This window comes from Trichechus manatus, unplaced genomic scaffold (genome assembly GCF_000243295.1).
Source record: "Trichechus manatus latirostris isolate Lorelei unplaced genomic scaffold, TriManLat1.0 scaffold00042, whole genome shotgun sequence".
In the NCBI taxonomy this organism is placed as follows: Eukaryota; Metazoa; Chordata; class Mammalia; order Sirenia; family Trichechidae; genus Trichechus; species Trichechus manatus.
The window spans coordinates 12,707,259-12,724,798 of record NW_004443978.1 but is presented as its reverse complement, the minus strand read 5'-3'; the positions used below and the strand labels follow the sequence as shown (position 1 = coordinate 12,724,798).

The following is a 17,540-nucleotide window of genomic DNA, read 5'->3' as shown; positions in this document are numbered from 1 at the left end:
TATATACATATATATTTTTGTCTAGAGTTGCTTCATTCATATTACTCACCCTTAGAACCATATTCAAGGCATCTTCAGAGCGTGACTCTCCAATTCACTAGTGGTGTTAGCTCTGTGACTTTGTGCCAGTTTTCCCAAATATAAAATGAATAGAATAATCCCTATCTTATAAAATCATTACGAGTATTAAATAAGACAATGGATATACCAGTAATACAATAAATGTTAGTTTACTCCTCCCACAGCAACCCCCAAAAGAGAAAAATATTGCCAAATATAAACTATTGATTCTAGTTAGTTATCAGAATCATATGGGGGAGTTTCTTTGTTTGTTTTTGTTTTTTAATGAAGCATTGCAGGCTTTGCAGAGAAGATTCTGAATTTGGTCAGGAATGGAACTTAAATATTTTTAATGATCTTCCCCACAGTTTATTTGTTAGTTCAGATATTTCACCAATCGATGATGATATACTTTTCTTGGCTCTTCTGAAAATATTCAAACATTTCCTAAACAACAGTTATATTTTATGTATGAGTAATTCTCTGTAGAACTTTGTGTCTATTTAAAGAAGAAAAATAAAAACAGTTATGATACTGTTAAATAAAACTGTTTATAATAACACCATTAATGCAGTAGAATAAAATGTATTTTTTAAAGTTCCCCACAGTGCTGAAATTCAAAGTCATAATAATATGTACAAAAATAACCTGGAATATGGAATACTTACAGAAAAGTTTATTAACAGGAGAACAAACTAACGTACAATTGAGCATGGGAACCAAATTGTAAACAGAGTCACAATTTTTTTTCCAACAATTTTTCTTTGCTTACCAGACACTACATATATCATGTATATAACCTCCTATTGAAGACACCATCCATGAGTTAGTTAAGCAGGGTAAAATGAAATAACTTTGTGGTTGCTTGGTAGTCACTGGCCATGAGGGATATATACAAGAGAGTGCACATTTCTCTGGACTATTCCAAGTGTGGGCATTTCCTGGAAGTATTCTTCCTCTTATGCCTGTTCTCTCAAAAGTCTTATTAGCATCTGCTTACTTTGGCTACAAGGAAGTGGTTTAGTGCTCCCTAACATTTGTTTTAAGAGATCCTATTCCATCATTCTTGACATCAAAATTACATTCAGGGAAATTCCTTATGTGCAGACATTTGCCACAAATATATCTCCCACTGGGGTCCTTAAAGTGATCCAGTTGGCTGCAGAGGTCAGAATTTCTGGACTAACACACAAATCCAGTGCTTTTGCTCCTGAGAACAGAGGAGTCGGCTTTTTCATAAGTGAGAAGGAAGTTTGGAGGGTCACATCCCTGACCTGATATGAATCTCACATTTTCTAATATGGTCCCACCTGCAAGTCATTTTGTTAAATAGTAAAAAATACTAAAGTGCTCCTCAAGTTGATACACTTACAAAGGAAGATGTCAAATCAGGATATTTCTGACTCATAGATGAGCTCAGCTCATTAAGTTATGTTCCCATCAGATAGTATCATCTCAGGACTTCTTAACGCCACAAACATCAAAAAGAATTACTTCATAGACTTAATGCTGATTTAATGCTCTGGTCTGCAGCTTATTTGCCATTTCTTGTAGCTGATCTCACAATAGCAAATATTTTAGCCCTGAGCCATTTTATATCCTATAATACATTTACTATCTGACTGTTTTTCACGAAGTCCGTAACAAATGACCACCAGACTCCTACCATGGTGAGTTGAAACTATGGCTAGCCATTAGAGTCACCTAGGAAATATTTTAAAAATCCCTACACCTGGTCCTCACTCTCAGAAATTCTAATTTAAGTGGTCTAGATTGGGGCCTAGGCAGAGTATTTTTTTACAAGCTTCCTCGGTAACTCTGTACTCAAGGTGGAGAGTCTGGTGGAGAACGACAGCTCTGTCCAGTTCCTCTCTCTCTGTTTGGGGCTTACAAAAGTGAACTTTTGTGGAGTTCAGGATGATAAAATCTTTCTTTTTTGGCTCTTTGAGATAATTGCCCTCAAGATGTTTACTTAGACAAAAGAATATCCATCTCTGATGTCTGGCTTTGCTTTCATCCTTTGGCTTCCACAATGGTGATGGATAGTGTGTGAAAAAATGGCTCAAAGAGGCAGAGCACTTGGGAGGGGAGTCTAGGCTTGCCTCATCCCTACTGTGCTTTGGACTTCACATACCGATCAAGATAAATTACAGGTGAAGGCAATAATGAAGAGTGCTACTATCCTAATGGCCAACAGAGGAGAGCATAGTGGAAGCTGGCCTGGTGGGGAAATAGTTAAGAGAGGTAAATCCAACAACAAAGAACTTTCAAGTCAAATTTCTATAGCTATAAAGTTAAAGACAGGCTGTGGACATTAGTGACCACATCCACTGTGTAGACCAAGTGACCAATGGGGCCTCCCAAGGGATGTGTCTAACTTGTTGCTTCTTGGATTATAACAGAGCCAGCAAAGTCTCAGGAGGCCTCCTGTCTCCACAAACTCATAGGCCTGTGCTCTCAGGTACCATTTTACTGAGTGTGAGTTTTTCTTTATCATTTGCTTATATCACACACACACAGAATCCTTACCCTAAAGAGTGGGTTGGGTTTTACAGATGCTTCCTCTGTAATACTCAAAAATGTTGTAATAATAATGCCTTATCTGTTATGGCACCAGAGATAGCATAAAGATAACATAAATGAGACTCAGCAGGAACCATTGATCAGACTAAGTATCAGATTTACTCCTGATTTAAAGTTTAACAAAAATAGCAAGATATACCCAAGCAGTCTTCCCTCAGAGAGCTACAAGACTGTCAATGCAGTTCCCTAAATGTCCATTCTGTTCTGCATTAGAGGTGAGTTCATCTATAAGTCAGAAACATCTTTATTTGACATCTCCCTTTGCAAGTGTATCAACCTGAGGAGCACTTTAGTATTTTTTACCATTTAACAAAAGGACTTGCAGGTGTGACTTTATTAGAACATGTGAGATTAATGTCATTTGTTCAGGTTTTATATATGAAGTTCAGGAGCTGCATGTTGTACATTGCCTGAACAGAGGAGCCATTTCAGTTATGGAACATCTCCTTTTTATATCTCTACCTCTTTATATCGTAGTTATGATGGCACCTGAGATAACACAAAGATAATGCAAATGAGATGAAACACGAATCATTGTCATACCTACTATCAAGTTTACTTCTGATTCAAAGTTCACTAGTAACAGGAAGATGCAATAATTAGCAAATAAATTACATAGATTATGTGACATTTTTCCACTGAGTCTTGTCCCATAAATCCATAAATTTCCAGTTTAGTTAGAGTGAAAAACTGGCACAGATTAGGTACATCCTGCTAAAAATATCTCATAGACAAGAATTCTCCCTTACCTTCCTGTTAGTAAATACCATTTGTTTGTTTTCCAGGAAAATCTGGTTACTAGTGAGTTTTCAAGGGAATTTGTCTGCTTTCTTTCTTTCTTTCCCAGGTGTCCCCAGTAAAAGCAGAAAATACTAGATGGCAGGCTTGAGGCTAATTTTTCCTTGCTAGCACTTATAAACTGTTAAAAATGCTTCCAGACCCATTGCCATCTTGTCTTCTCAAGAAACCTCTGGAGCAGGCAGGGCAAGATTCATCTCCACTGATTAGACCAGGGAAAATTCAAATTCAGGAAAATTAAGGGAGTTATTCAGAATCTTAAAGCAAGTTAGGGGGTAAAGCAACTTGAGAATTCAGCCCTTACTTCCTAATATTTTGCTATATTTTCCCTCATGTATCATGATTATTCATCGAGAACTTTACATGAGTCTCTTTGGAACTTACACAGATATAAAGGAAGATAAAATTTCAGAAGCACTACTTTCAATAGTGACAATTGGATAATGTATTACATGCTATTGTAATCACCAAGAACAGTAAATCTTAGAGCTCTGAGCTGTGTGGGTGATGGAAGTGCTGACTGATGTCTTTCCAACCACTACATCCAGGGATAAGGGAGCAGTCTTCTAGGTTGCAATAATAATTATGTATTTTCTCAGGCACACATAATGCTTCATCACTTAGCATATGTAGCATGCGCTTGCCATATTCATCTTTGAATCTCCAGTGCCTAGCAAAATGCCCTACACATAGCAGGTGCATAGTAAATGTTTCTGTTGGCCCAAATCATCTATATTTGGAAACTCATAATAAATCTTTGAAGCAGACTGGTCAGGAATAATTATCTTTACTTTGAAAATGAGGGAAATGATGTTTAAAGAGATTAAATGGTATTTCCAAGATCACAGCTGGTAAGTATCCAAATCGGTAAGTATCCAAATCAGTGTTTATCCTCAGATCCCAAAGCCCTGAAAAAAGGTTCTCTCTGCCTCCCTATAAAAAAATCCATTGCTGTCAAGTTGATTCTGACTCATAGCGACCCTATAGGACAGGGTAGAGCTGACCCACAAGATTCCAACAAGCAGCTGGTGGATTCAAACTGCCGACTTTTTGGTTAGCAGCCATAGCTCTTAATCACTGTGCCACCAGGGCTCCTACCTCTCTATGGTCATGGGAATATTATGACAGTGCCTTCTTGTCTCTTTCCACAGTGCCGAGGTCAGCATTGTTACTCAATAATCTCTTCTTGGTTATTTATGTAAACTTTGCCCCTATAAATCTCCAGCTCAATTCTTGTTATTCAAAACTCAGACACTGAAAACATCCTGGATCATTATAGTTAATGAGGTTGTAGGATGAGGAGTGACAACTGGGCACTTAGAAGGAGGATGCAAAGGTCCCTGCTACTAAATACCCAGGTACCTTAACAAGTCCCGTAAGCTAGTAAACTCATTTCCTCAACTGTAAAAAAAAAAAAAAAAAAAGACAGTGGAGAGATTAGAAGAGTTTGTCATTATGTCCACTTTTAGTTCTAAAAGACCCTAACAATTCTCCTGTTGCTATATTATTCTCTGGATTACACATTAATCGTCCAATTCCCAGATGCTAGCCTAATTCTGTTCTGTTACTGCTTGGTTAATCTTCAAAGAAACTTACAATGTAGAAGAATGAAAAATCTCTCATCTATCATCTGATAACAATAGCTACCTTGCTGATCTCATTGGGTCAATCTATCCATCCATCCACCCACCCATCCATCCATCCACCCATCCATCCATTCCATCCACCCATCCATCCATCCATCCATCCATCCATCCATCCATCCATCTGTCCATCCATCCATCCATTCAGTCAAGACATATTTATTGAGATCCTGCTCTTCACTGGGTACAAAGGCTATACAAAATTTTGATACTTGCTCAAGCTCCAAAAGCTACTAAGTGGACGAACTAAGGATGAGACTTGTTCCACATTTCTGTCCATCTAAGAAGATGTAGATATCATGTCTCCCCTAACAAGATATGCTTGTTTCTCCCTCATTCCCCTCAGTGGCTACTCACACCGAGTTAGATGAGTCTCAAAAAAATGAAATCTTTTTTGTTTTTTTCTATCACCATGGTGAGGCAGTTTGACTTCACTACCTCCAAGATCCTCCAGGAGAGATACATGCAAGATCATCCTCTTCAACCACCTTCTGGATTAATTCGAAGTACAGCAGTAAACCTCATTTTAACACAAGGTATGACTAATTCAGTGCGGAATCACTTTTGTGCCTCTTCGATATATGTCCTTCAACCCAGAAATGATGGGGGAGGAGAAGACACATTTAGGACACCATATATATATAATGTGTGTGTATGTATATGTACGATTTTATTTTGTTGTTGTTGTTGAGATTATACACAGCAAAATATACACCAATTCAACAGTTTCTACGTGTCATTGATTACATTCTTTGAGTTGTGTAACCATTCTCATCCTCCTTTTCTGAGTTGTTCCTCTCCCATTAATATAAATTCACTCCCTTTAAGGTTCCTATCTAATCTTTTGAGTTGCTGTTGTCAATTTGATCCCATATAGATAGTTCTTAAAAGAGCATAATGCTCAAGGCAGACATTTATTTTGCTAGTTAAGATAAACTATCATTTGGTTTTAAGACTTCAGGGGATATTTTTGGTTTAAGGTTAAAGATTATCTCAGGGCTGTAATTTCAGGGGTTCATCCAACCTTCATGGCTGCAGGAAGTTTGGAGTCCATGAGAATTTGAAATTCTACTCTGCATTTTCCCTCTTTTGATCAGAATTCTTCTGTGAATTCTTTGATCAAAATGTTCAGTAATGGTAGCTGGGCACCATCCAGTTCTTCTAGTCTCATGACAAAGGAGGCAGTTGTTCATGGAGGCAATTATCCACACGTCCTATATCCTCCTACTATTCCTGACTCTCCTTCTTCCTCTGTTGTTCCAGGCAAACAGAGACTAACTGTTGTGCTTTGGATGGTCACTGACAAGCTTTTAAGACCCCAAGCACAAGGAGGTAGAACAGAAGCACTGAACATGTTATAAGGCCAATTAACTGGGATGTCCCATGAAACTATGACCCTAAACCTCCAAACTAAGAAACCAAATTCCATGAGGTATTTGGTTGTACATAATCAGCTCAGCATCTATTCTTTCTTTCTTTTCTTTTTTTTTGGTCATTGTTGTAAATATGTCTTTTACACAACTTTTGCCAATTCAACTTTTTACAGGTGTACAAATTATTGATAGCAATTACAATAATTGGCTGTGCAACCCTACTCTTAATCAATGCGATGTTTCCATCACTGTTAGCCTCCTCTTCCCTCCCAGCCCCCCACTCCTGGTAACCACTAATAAACTTTGTTCTGTATGCATTTGTCTTTTTATATAAGTGAGGTCATACAATATTTATCCTTTTGTGATTGAATTATTTCACTCTGCATAATGTCTTCCAGCTCCATTCATATTGTAGCATATATCAAGACTTCATTTCTTCGACTGGCTTAGTATTCCATTGTATGTAGTATGTACGACATTTTATTTATCCATTCATCTGTTGATGGGCATTTAAGTTGTTTCCACCTTTCGACTATTGTGAATAGTGCTGCAATGAACATTGGTGTACAAGTCTCTATCTGAGTCTCTGTTTTCAATTCTTTTGGGTATATACCTAGGAGTGGAATAGCTGCATCTTATGGTAGTTCTCTTTTTAGTTTTTTGAGGAACCGCACAGTTTTCCACAATGGCTGTACCATTTTGCATTCCCACCAGCAATGGGTAAGGGTTCCAATTTCCCCACATCCTCGCCAACATTTGTTATTTTCTATTTTTTATCTTAGCCATCCTAGTGGGAGTGAAATGGTATCTCATTGTGGTTTTGATTTGTATCTCTCTGCTGACTAATGACACTGTACACCTTTTCATGTGTTTAGTGGCCATCTGAATGTCTTCTTTGGTGAAATGTCCATTCAAGTCCTTTGCCCATTTTATGATTGGGTTGTTTGTCTTTTTGTTAAGTTGTTGAAGTTCTACATATATTTTGGCTAATAGATTATTGTCAGATATGTGATTTCCAAAGATATTCTCTCATTCTGTAGCTTGTCTTTTCACCTTTTTGGTAAAGTCTTTGATGAACAAAAGTTTTTAATTTTTATGAGGTCCCATTTATTTATTTTGTCTTTTGCTCTTTGTGCTTTTGTTATTATATCGGGTAATCCATTGTTAAAAATTAGGCATGACAGCATTGCCCATGCTCTTTCTTCAAGAATTTTATGGTTTTAGTTTGCACATTTAGGTCCTTAATCCATTTTTAATTTGTTTTTGTGTATGGTGTGAGGCATGGATCCTGTTTCGTTTTTCTGCCTGTGGAAATCCAATTTTCTCAGCATCATTTATTGAAGAGACTTTTCTTTCCCCATCGAATGGACTTAGCACCCTTTGTCAAAGATCAGTTGATCATAGATGTGTGGGTTTATTTCTGGACTCTTAATTCTATTCCATTGGTCTATGTGTCTATTATTATACCAGTACCAGGATGTTTTGATTACTGTAGCTGTATTTAAAAAAAAAAAAAAAAATGCCATCGTGTCGATTCCGACTCATAGTGACCCTAAAGGACAGAGTAGAACTGCCCCATAGGGTTTCCATGAGCACCTGGTGGATTTGAACTGCTGACCTTTGGGTAAGCAGCCGTAGCTCTTAACCACTATGCCACCAGGGTTTCTGTAGCTGTACAGTATGTTTTAAAATCAGGAAGTGTGAGTCTTCCTACTTTGTTCTTCTCTTTCAACATTGCTTTAGCTATTCGGGGCCTCTTACCATTCCATATAAAGTTGAAGATTGACTTTCTATTTCTGTAAAGAAGGCTGTTGGAATTTTGATTGGAATTGCATTGAATCTATAGATCGCTTTGGGCAGTATTGACATTTTAATGTTAAGCCTTCCAATCCATGAACATGGAACATCTTTCCATTTATTTAAGTCTTCTTTAATCTCTTTCAGGAGTGGTTTAGAATTTTCATAATATAAGTCCTTCATGTCCCTGGTTAGATTTATTCCTAGGTATTTTATTCTTTTAGATGCTATTGTAAATGGAATTGTTTCCCTAATTTTTCTTTCAGATTTCTCATTGCTGGTATATAGAAACCCAGCTGATTTTTGTTTGTTGATCTTGTATCCTGGAAATTTGCTAAATTGCCGTATTATCTCTAGAAGTTTTCTTGTGGACTGTTTGGGATTTTCTATATGTAGGATCATAAATCATCCACACATTTAGAACATCTTTGACTTTAGGTAGCCAGGATAACCCAGAGTATCCATTGACTCTAACAAAATCCCATTGAAAGTTTACTGGAGAAATACAATAAATATCAAACATCAAAAGGAAAGAGGAAAAGAGAGGAGGTAAATGAAAAATGGGACAAAAGAAAAGAGAAAGCAAGAAAATAGGAAGAGAGAAAAAGAAGAAACTAATTGGGTTCATAAAGTGCTAACTCTGTTGGGAATGTCACTCATGTTTTTGCATTCATAACAACCCTGTGAAAAAAGCATTATTCACATTTGGCAGTTGAGGAAAATGAGGCTCAAGAAGGTTGCAGATTTATATCCTTCCATGAGAAAATTAGGTAACAGACATCAATCAACTGGGTAAGGGGTGTTGAGGCAATAATGAGGGTAGGGAATTAGTGAACTAGGGAGGGCTTGCCACATTCCAAAAAAAATGCCACCTTCTTACCAGCTAAATCAAATATGTCTGCCAGCCAAACCCCACCATGGACTGCCTGTTTTTGACCTCTAGTAAATGAAAGTTGGCACATAGAAGAGCCACACTTCAAACTTGTGCTATAGTCACACTGTGCTGCATTTTTTATTAGCAGAGGCCAGGGTCAATTTTGTCAAGGTTTATTTTATTTCTGTCCTTTTTCCTTGTGACCCAGCAGAGTCAGCACTTCCAAATCCTGAAAGTACTCTATCATGAACTTGCCCAGGCACTCTGTAAGTGGTGGGGAATGATGTAAGTGCGGCTATTATTTTTCAGGACCTTAATCATTGGATCAACCAAAGCTTAGATAAGAAATCCAGAGCCTTTTAGGGATTCTTCCCCTGCCCACATATCTCTGTCTTTAGGGGTCCATGGGGTGGTTCTTCGAGGAATGCCTTTGGGTAAAATTATGATTGTCTCTCAGAACACTACAATTCCCTACTCTTGAAAGGGAGGGAAGACAACACAACTCTAGCTCAGTTATTTACTCAGTGTCTTAGTTATCTAGTGCTGCTATAACAGAAATACTACTAGTGAATGGCTTTAACAAACAGAAGCTTATTCTCTCACAGTCTAGTAGGTTAGAATTCTGAATTCAGGGTGCCAGCTCCAAGGGAAGGCTTTCTTTCTCTGTTGGCTCCTGAAGAAGGTCCTTGTCATCAATCTTCCCCTGGTCAAGGAGTTTCTAAGCCCAGGACCCTGGGTCCAAAGAATGCACTTTGCTCCTGGCACTACTTTCTTGGTAGTGTATTGTCCCCCGTCTCTCTGCTTGCTTCTAGCTTTTATATCTCAAAAGAGATTGACTCAAAACAATCTAATCTTAACATAACTGCCTCTAATCCTGCCTCATTAACATCATAGAGGTAGGATTTACAACACATAGGAAAATCATATCAGATGACAAAATGGTGGACAATCACACAGTACTGGGAATCGTGGCCTAGCCAAGTTGACACACATTTTGGGGGGACATAATTCAATCTATGACATTCAGGAATACCATGGTCAACCCAAGATCCTCCCAGGGACACCCATTCTCATTAAACAAGAGCACAGGGGCCTGATAACATGTTCTCTACTGGTTTATTTTTCACAAATGCATGCAACTGAGTGATTTGTCTTTACAGGAAAGCTTTGTTTATAAGCCAAACAAGAGCCACTTGTAGATGATTCAAGTGACAAAAACAAATAAAAAAAACCTGCATAAGAAATTCTAAGTGGCTCAAGAAATTGTGATTTTTACCCCAAAATTCTAGTCACATAAGAACCTGGGGGGGGGGTCCCTCCCCAAATTTAGCCAAAGTGGTGACTATCTAGTGACTACTTTGGCATGAACAGTTTACACTCGTCTAGTAACCAAAAGGTTGGCAATTCGAACCCACCTACTGGTGCGGCAATCTGCTTCCATAATGATTATAGCCAAGAAAACCCTATGGAGCTCAGTTCTACTCTGTAACATATGGGGTCACTATGACTCGGAATTGACTTCACAGCAATTTTTTGTTGTTGTTGTTTGTTTGCTTAGTGACTATCTACCCAGAGGTAGCGTTTGTTGTTGTTAGATGCCATGGAGTCAATTCTCACTCATAGTGATCGTATGTACAACAGAACAAAACACTGCCTGGTCCTGCACCATCCTCACAATCATTCTTATGCTTGAGCCCATTGTAGCAGCCACTGTGTCAATCCATCTCATTGAGGGTTTTCCTCTTTTTCGCTGACCTTCTACTTTACCAAGCATGATGTCCTTCTCCAGGGACTGATCCTTCCTGATAACATGTCCAAAGTATATGAGACATAGTCTTGCCATCCTTGCTTCCAAGGAGCATTCTGGCTGTACTTCTTCCAAGACGGATTTGTTCGTTCTTTTGGCAGTCCATGATATATTCAACATTCTTTGCCAACACCACCATTCATAGGTGTCAATTCTTCTTCGGTCTTCCTTATTCATCCGTCAGCTTTTACATGCATATGAGGTGATTTTATCATGATATATACATGTGTGTATTTAATTTTATCTGTTTACTTATAATCATCAGCAAGTTGGGGTAGAGGAGAGAGACCTTTGAATGTCTTTTGGAGTAATTTCTGTTTTCTTTATCGTGATGCATACTTAATATTTTGAGAATCTATACATGTGTTAACACTCTGATCTCTCTCTTTTTGGTCTTAGTTCTGAGTACAGTGTGATGTCTTATTATTCTTATATGATAGATTGGATTGTTGTTACAACTCTTCATCTCTTTCCTAATTATAGAATTAGACGTCCGTACCCTTTGTCAGGGGCAGTGGCAGTTCAGTGGTAGAATTCTTGCCTTCCATGTAGGAGACCTGCATTCAATTCCCAGACAATACACCTTAAGCACAGCCATCACTCATCTATGTGTTGCTATGATGCTGAACAGGTTTCAGCAGAGCTTCCAGACTAATATGGACTAGGAGGAAAGGCCCAGCAATCTACTTCTGAAAATCAGCCAATGAGAATCTTATGGATCACAACAGTCTGATCCTGTCGTGCACAGGGTAGCCATGAGTTGGGGGCCAACTCTACGGCACCTAACAACAACAACCCTTTGTCATGTGATGTTTCAGAGCATCCCTCTACACTAAATGGAATCTCCCCACTACTTGATTTTGAGCTTGGCCCAGTGACCTCCTTGGGCCAATGGGATGTTAGCAGATGTGACACAAGCAGAGGCTTTAAACATGCTTCATGGTTTGGCCTGTAATTGCTATGAGAAAAGCATGCCTCAGGGAACTACTGCACCTTCGGCCTGAGTCCCAGGATGAAGACATATGAACAGACCTGAACTCAACCCACAGCTAGCAGCAGAGCTGTCATCTAACCTAAGGACACATTAGCAAGAAAATAAGCATTTGTTGCAACTGATGTTTTGTGTTTGTTATATAGCAGTATTGCAGTAATAGTGATTAAGACACATTTCAAGTAGACATGTAGAGAATCCAAACGTTGTGCAGGCCTTTGTTGGCACCTAGGAGACAGGCCAATTGGACACATGTTGAGAATGAGGACGGGTGGCACTCAAACCAGCAGAGCTCAACCTAGCCCAGCAATTTCTGCCTAAACATTCACTGTTTGTCTGCAAGTCTAAAAGTTACAGAGCTTCCCCCTCGCCCCCTCCAAAATATAAAAATACACAGTCATGGGCACCATATTAAGTGGTGTCATCACTGGCAAGGCTGTTGAAGGCACAGCTTCTATGAGAAAATGGAGCTTCTGTAATACAGGCCTTCCCTTCATCTCCTCCAACTTGTAGGCACAAAACAAGAACTTTTTAGTGAGCAGGCACACTTTACTAGAGTCCAAATCCGCACTGGTATACACTGATACGCCAGCTATATTGTAGACAATCTCCAGGCTATTCCCTCCTGTTTAACATAAACAAAAGCTACCTGTCATTAAGGAATTTATCAAAACTATGGCTGTCATTGTTGAGTACCTATTATGTGTCAAACCTCACACTGGGCCCTTCACCAAAAAAAAAACAAACCGGTTGCCGCTGAGTCAATTCTGACTCATAGCGACCTATAGGACAGAGTAGGACTGTCCCATAGAATTTCCAAGGAGTGCCTGGTGGATTCGAACCGCTGACCTTTTGATTAGCAGCCATAGCTCCCTTCACTTAATTCATTTATTTCAAACTCTATAAATGAAGGACAATTAGAGTTTCCATTTTGCCGTTGAGGAAATGAAACTTAGAGGGTTACATAATGTGTCTGAAGCCACTCGTCTAGTATATGGTAGAGCTAGGATTTCCATCTCAATCTTTCTGAATCTAAAGAAATCCCCTTCTTGAGAACTGCCTGTCTTTTTTTCCATCTCTCTTTTTTCTTTGCCAATTTTAGGCAACCATAACTTCTGGTCACCTAAGGCTGGTGCTTGAGCTGTATTACAGCCGCCTAAGGTTAACCTCCCCTCTAGGCCTGACCACTTTTGTGATCCTGTCATTGTTATCTGCCTGCCAAAAACCTTGATAAGCTAAAACCTGATAAGCTGTTTAACCTCCAGCTTTCAAAGGAAATGAACTCAAGCATTGACCCTCACTGTGATATATTCCAGATGCCAACACCATGTTGGCACAGAAGATACTTTGGGCATAGGAGAAGCTGCAAACTCACCTACAAGGAAGACAATCTTGTCCATTGGGTTCAAATTTTAGCAAAGATAAAATGAAATACACCTACTGAGGAGTCCTGACGAATCAAGGCATTCTTCCCAAAAGTTGCTGCCAAAGGCATCTGTTGTGACTTTGACCAACTGTCAGGCACATAAGCAAGAAACACTCCTAAAAGGGAACTAGAGTATAACAATAAGCATGAGTTTTTCTCCAACTTTTCCGTGCTCAAATTCCTCCTATTTGGGAAACAGGATCTGTGGGTGGTATGAAGAACATGGATTCTGAAATTATACAGGACTGGTTGAAAATCCTAGCTTAGCCATATATTGTGTGACCTTGGGCAAGCAAGAGATTTCACCCCACTATAAACTTAGTTTTCTCACTTACAACTCAGGGATAATGTCTTAAAATTAGGTTCCCCAGAAGCAGATCCCAACATGAGAATTTGTATTATTAAGGAAGTGCTCCCCAGGACACTGGAAATTGAGTAGGGAAAGCAGCAGAGAAAAATGGAGGAAGCTGAGCAGGACTGTAATCTCAGATAAAAGTCCTGCAGAGGGTAGCTTCAGCCTAATCCCACAGGGGAGCTCTGAAGTGTAAATGATGCCTCAGAGTTGGTCCTACCCAAAGGAGCCAGGCTTTCATATTTCTGCACATATTAGTCTTTGGCTAAAGATTGTGGGAAAAGAGGAGGAATATAAATTCTGAGGCACTTTCAGCTCTGTAGAGCAAGCTCCAGTAGCCCAAGAGCGAGTCTATAAAAAATAACGACAGGTGTTGCTATTGGAAGCAAGAGCACACCCACACTTGGTGGTACACAGAATGGGTACAAAGTGACACAAGGTGATCTGTGTGGAACACCAACATTGTCTACCACAAACAATAATGCCTCTTTTGCAGGGCTAATATTAGCATTAGAGCATGTGTATGGCACATGTCAATAATACACATTAGTGTTATTACAGCTGTGCCAATCTCTTTTGCCCATAAAATCTTCCCAGAGAATGTCTCTCCAAGTTCACAGGTGGAGGTATTGTTGACACTACTTGGTGATGCCCATGTGCTGGATTTGCCAGCTTGGTGCCTAAATGCTGATTTCACATCATTAGATTTCTCTAGTTAGCACCATATTGCCTGGTCTCACATCTACTCTCCTTAAGGTATCTCCTCTACCAGGGTCAGAAAAGGCAGACTTTCTGCCAGGTTTGAGGTTTTTGAGGAAGGTAATTCCTGAGTGGTGCAAACGGTTAATGTGTCTGACAGCTAACTGAAAGGTTGGAGGTTCAAGTCCACTAAGAGGCACTTCAGAAGAAAGGCCTGGTGATCTACTGAAAAATCAGCTATTGAAAACTCTCTGAAGCACAATTATACTCTGACACACTTGGGGCTGCCATGAGTTGGGATGGAAAGGTGGCTCTTGGTGGTTCAGTGGTAGAATTCTCACCTTCCATGCAGAAACCTGGAATCATTCCTGTCCAATGCGCCTCATGCATAACTACCATCCATCTGTCAGTGGAGGCTTGCGTGTTGCTATGATGTTGAACAGGTAGGTTTCAGTAGAGCTTCCAGACTAAAATGGACTAGGAAGAAAGGCGTGGTAATAAACTCCCAAAAATCAGCCAATGACAACCCTATGGATCACAACGGTCCTATCCCCAATCATAGGGATGGCAAACGATCCGACTGTATTTCTTTCCATTGTGCATGAGGCCCCTGCGGCAATTAACAACAAGCTGGCCAGGTGTGAGCACTGCTGGTTCACTCTCAGCAATAACACCATTTGGCCTCCAGCAGGACTTGCCAGCCCCCAGTCCTCCCCACTCATTAAATAAACCCTTGGCCTTTTCAAGTTGTGCCTATTCATCTTCGTCCCCTAAGGGTAAGGAATTCCTTGAAATGACCCACAGCCCACAAAAGGACTTCATTTCCTTTTACGCCTGAGATCCTACTCCAAGAGCCCTTGTGAAGCCCCTCCTCCCCAGGGAGCCTAGAACACCCAAAGGAATAAGTTGCTAGGGCTTTATTTAATTAATCTTCTTAACAACCAGCCTTTTAACATGCCAGCCTGGAGAGCTCATCTATGAAGGAGTTTCCCCTCTGTGACTAATCCTCTATGTTAAAAGATTGTGCTTTGCTCCAAAGCTACCCTTTACATGCGTCAGCTCACAAGAACCACATCTTCTCCCAATGTCAGGCAGCCCTGTTGGCCACACTACCCTGGGCTCTCATTTTCTGGGCTGCCACCATCCCGGAAATTAATCTCAAGGGGTCCGCTTTTACAAGAGTGGCAGCAAATACTCAATTCAATTTGCTTTCACCCAAGATTTCCCAGGAGTCATGCTGAATGAAATAATCAATGATGATTATAGGGTTTGGCCTGCCTCACTGAGCCAAAGTGTTAAAAGGAGGGAGGATTTCTGCTTCAGTGCTCACCCAAGTCAGGTGCTAATTCGGGCCGATCCATTACATTTCTCAGTTGCTCTAAACCATATGTGCTGCAGTAATCACGGTGGGTAGGTGGAGGCCATCAGTCCTCCTGCCTAAGAAAAACAAGTTCATTTTTGCTTCTCCTCCCACCCTAGAACAACAACAAAAATGTATAGAGCATCTGGAGCAAAAGAGAGCAGGCTGTTCAAATCAATGATGCTGAAGAGATTTAATTTATGCCTGCTAAACTTTCCTTGTCTCAGCTACAGAGACTAGTCAATGCCTTTGCTACTGATCCAATCAAAAGAGAAGTATTGAATTACTTGTTGCTGCAATCTTAACCCTGAGAAGACTGTTTTCTGCTTGGCTGATTGCTCTGAAAGACCATACCATTCCTGGAAGGAAAAGTGGGGGCAAGTGGCTGGAGGGGACCAGGGAAATCCTCCAGATTCCCTACACCCCTCCCCATCGCCTCTCACTCTTTCTTGCTTCTGCTTTTCTTGTACTGGCTGTTTGGGGCAGGGGTGCTCCTGGGCTGTGCACATTTTACAAATTCTGTGACCGAAAGAGAGGATGTGATGGTGTATTAGTTACGTATTGCTGTGTAACAAATTACCCCAACACTTAGCAGCTGAAAACAAACATTTATAATTTCATAGCTCCTGTGGGTCATGACGAAAGATTAGCAATTTAAATTCACGTGGAGGTAACTTAGAAGAAAGGTCTGACAATCTAGCTCCAAAAAAAAAAAAAAAAGCCATTGAAAACCCTATGGAGCACGGTTCTTCTGTGGCACACATGGGGTCATCATGAGTTAGAATCACCTTGATGGAACTGGTTTGGTTGTTTTGTTTTTTTTTAATGAGTCAGGAATCTAGGAGTATCTTAGCTGAGTGGTTCTAGCTCAATCTATCTCACAAGGTTGTAATCAAGGTGTCAACCAGGCTGCAATCATCCTATGGCTTGACTGGTGGAGGGTCAGATTCTGAGCCTGTTCACGTGGCTGTTGGCCAGCCTCAGAAGACCAGCTTCCAAGATGACTGACGTGGACCTTTTCACAGAGCTACCTGACAACATGGCAGCTGGATTCTTCCAGAGTAAGAGACCAAGTGTGAGATTGAGAGATCACTCAAGATGGGAGCCCAGTCTTTTTAGAACCTAATCCTAGAAGTGACATCCCATCATCACATCTGCCATATTCTACTTGCTAGAAGCAAATCAGTGAGTCCAACCCACACTGAAGGGAAAAGGACTGCACAGGGACATGGATCCCAGGAGCAGGATCATTAGCGGTCATCCTAGAGCTGACTACCACAAAAGCGAGACATATACTCTTGGAGAGACTATCCAAGTATGAAAATGGAGGGATACTGTCCTGTTGGAGGCTGAGCTCATACATGTCTGGGACAAACTCCAATGGGGGCATTCATTGTTATGGTGCAAATAATATTATGTGTGATGCCGGGAAAGGAGGAAGGAGTATCTACAGGTACACAGGATTGGGCTAGATACTCAAGGCCAGAATCAGAGCTGGGAGCAGGGCTTGCCTTCCCAAAAACTCCTCTGAGGGCAATGGGCTAAGGATGTGCATGCATACCTAGGTACTGCTTGGGCACGTTGTCTAGCACCCACTGTCAACACACACATAGGGACTGCAGGTAGGGTCAGCAGAGAGCTCAAAAGAGACAGAGGAACTGGCCTAGGGAGATCTGATTGATTATTCATTGTATTCTTGTGCACAAGACCGTTACCATCATGGCCCCATGAACCATGCCTCCTAGTATCCATAGCCTTGTGTATTCTCCTCCCACAT

General features: G+C 40.3%; 1 protein-coding gene across 1 annotated transcript in view; it reads right to left on the bottom strand.

Annotated features, from left to right (window-relative positions):
• The window catches only part of KIF16B (kinesin family member 16B), a 447,597-nt gene that overhangs the window by 53 nt on the left and 430,004 nt on the right, over window positions 1–17,540 (bottom strand). The window lies entirely within an intron of this gene.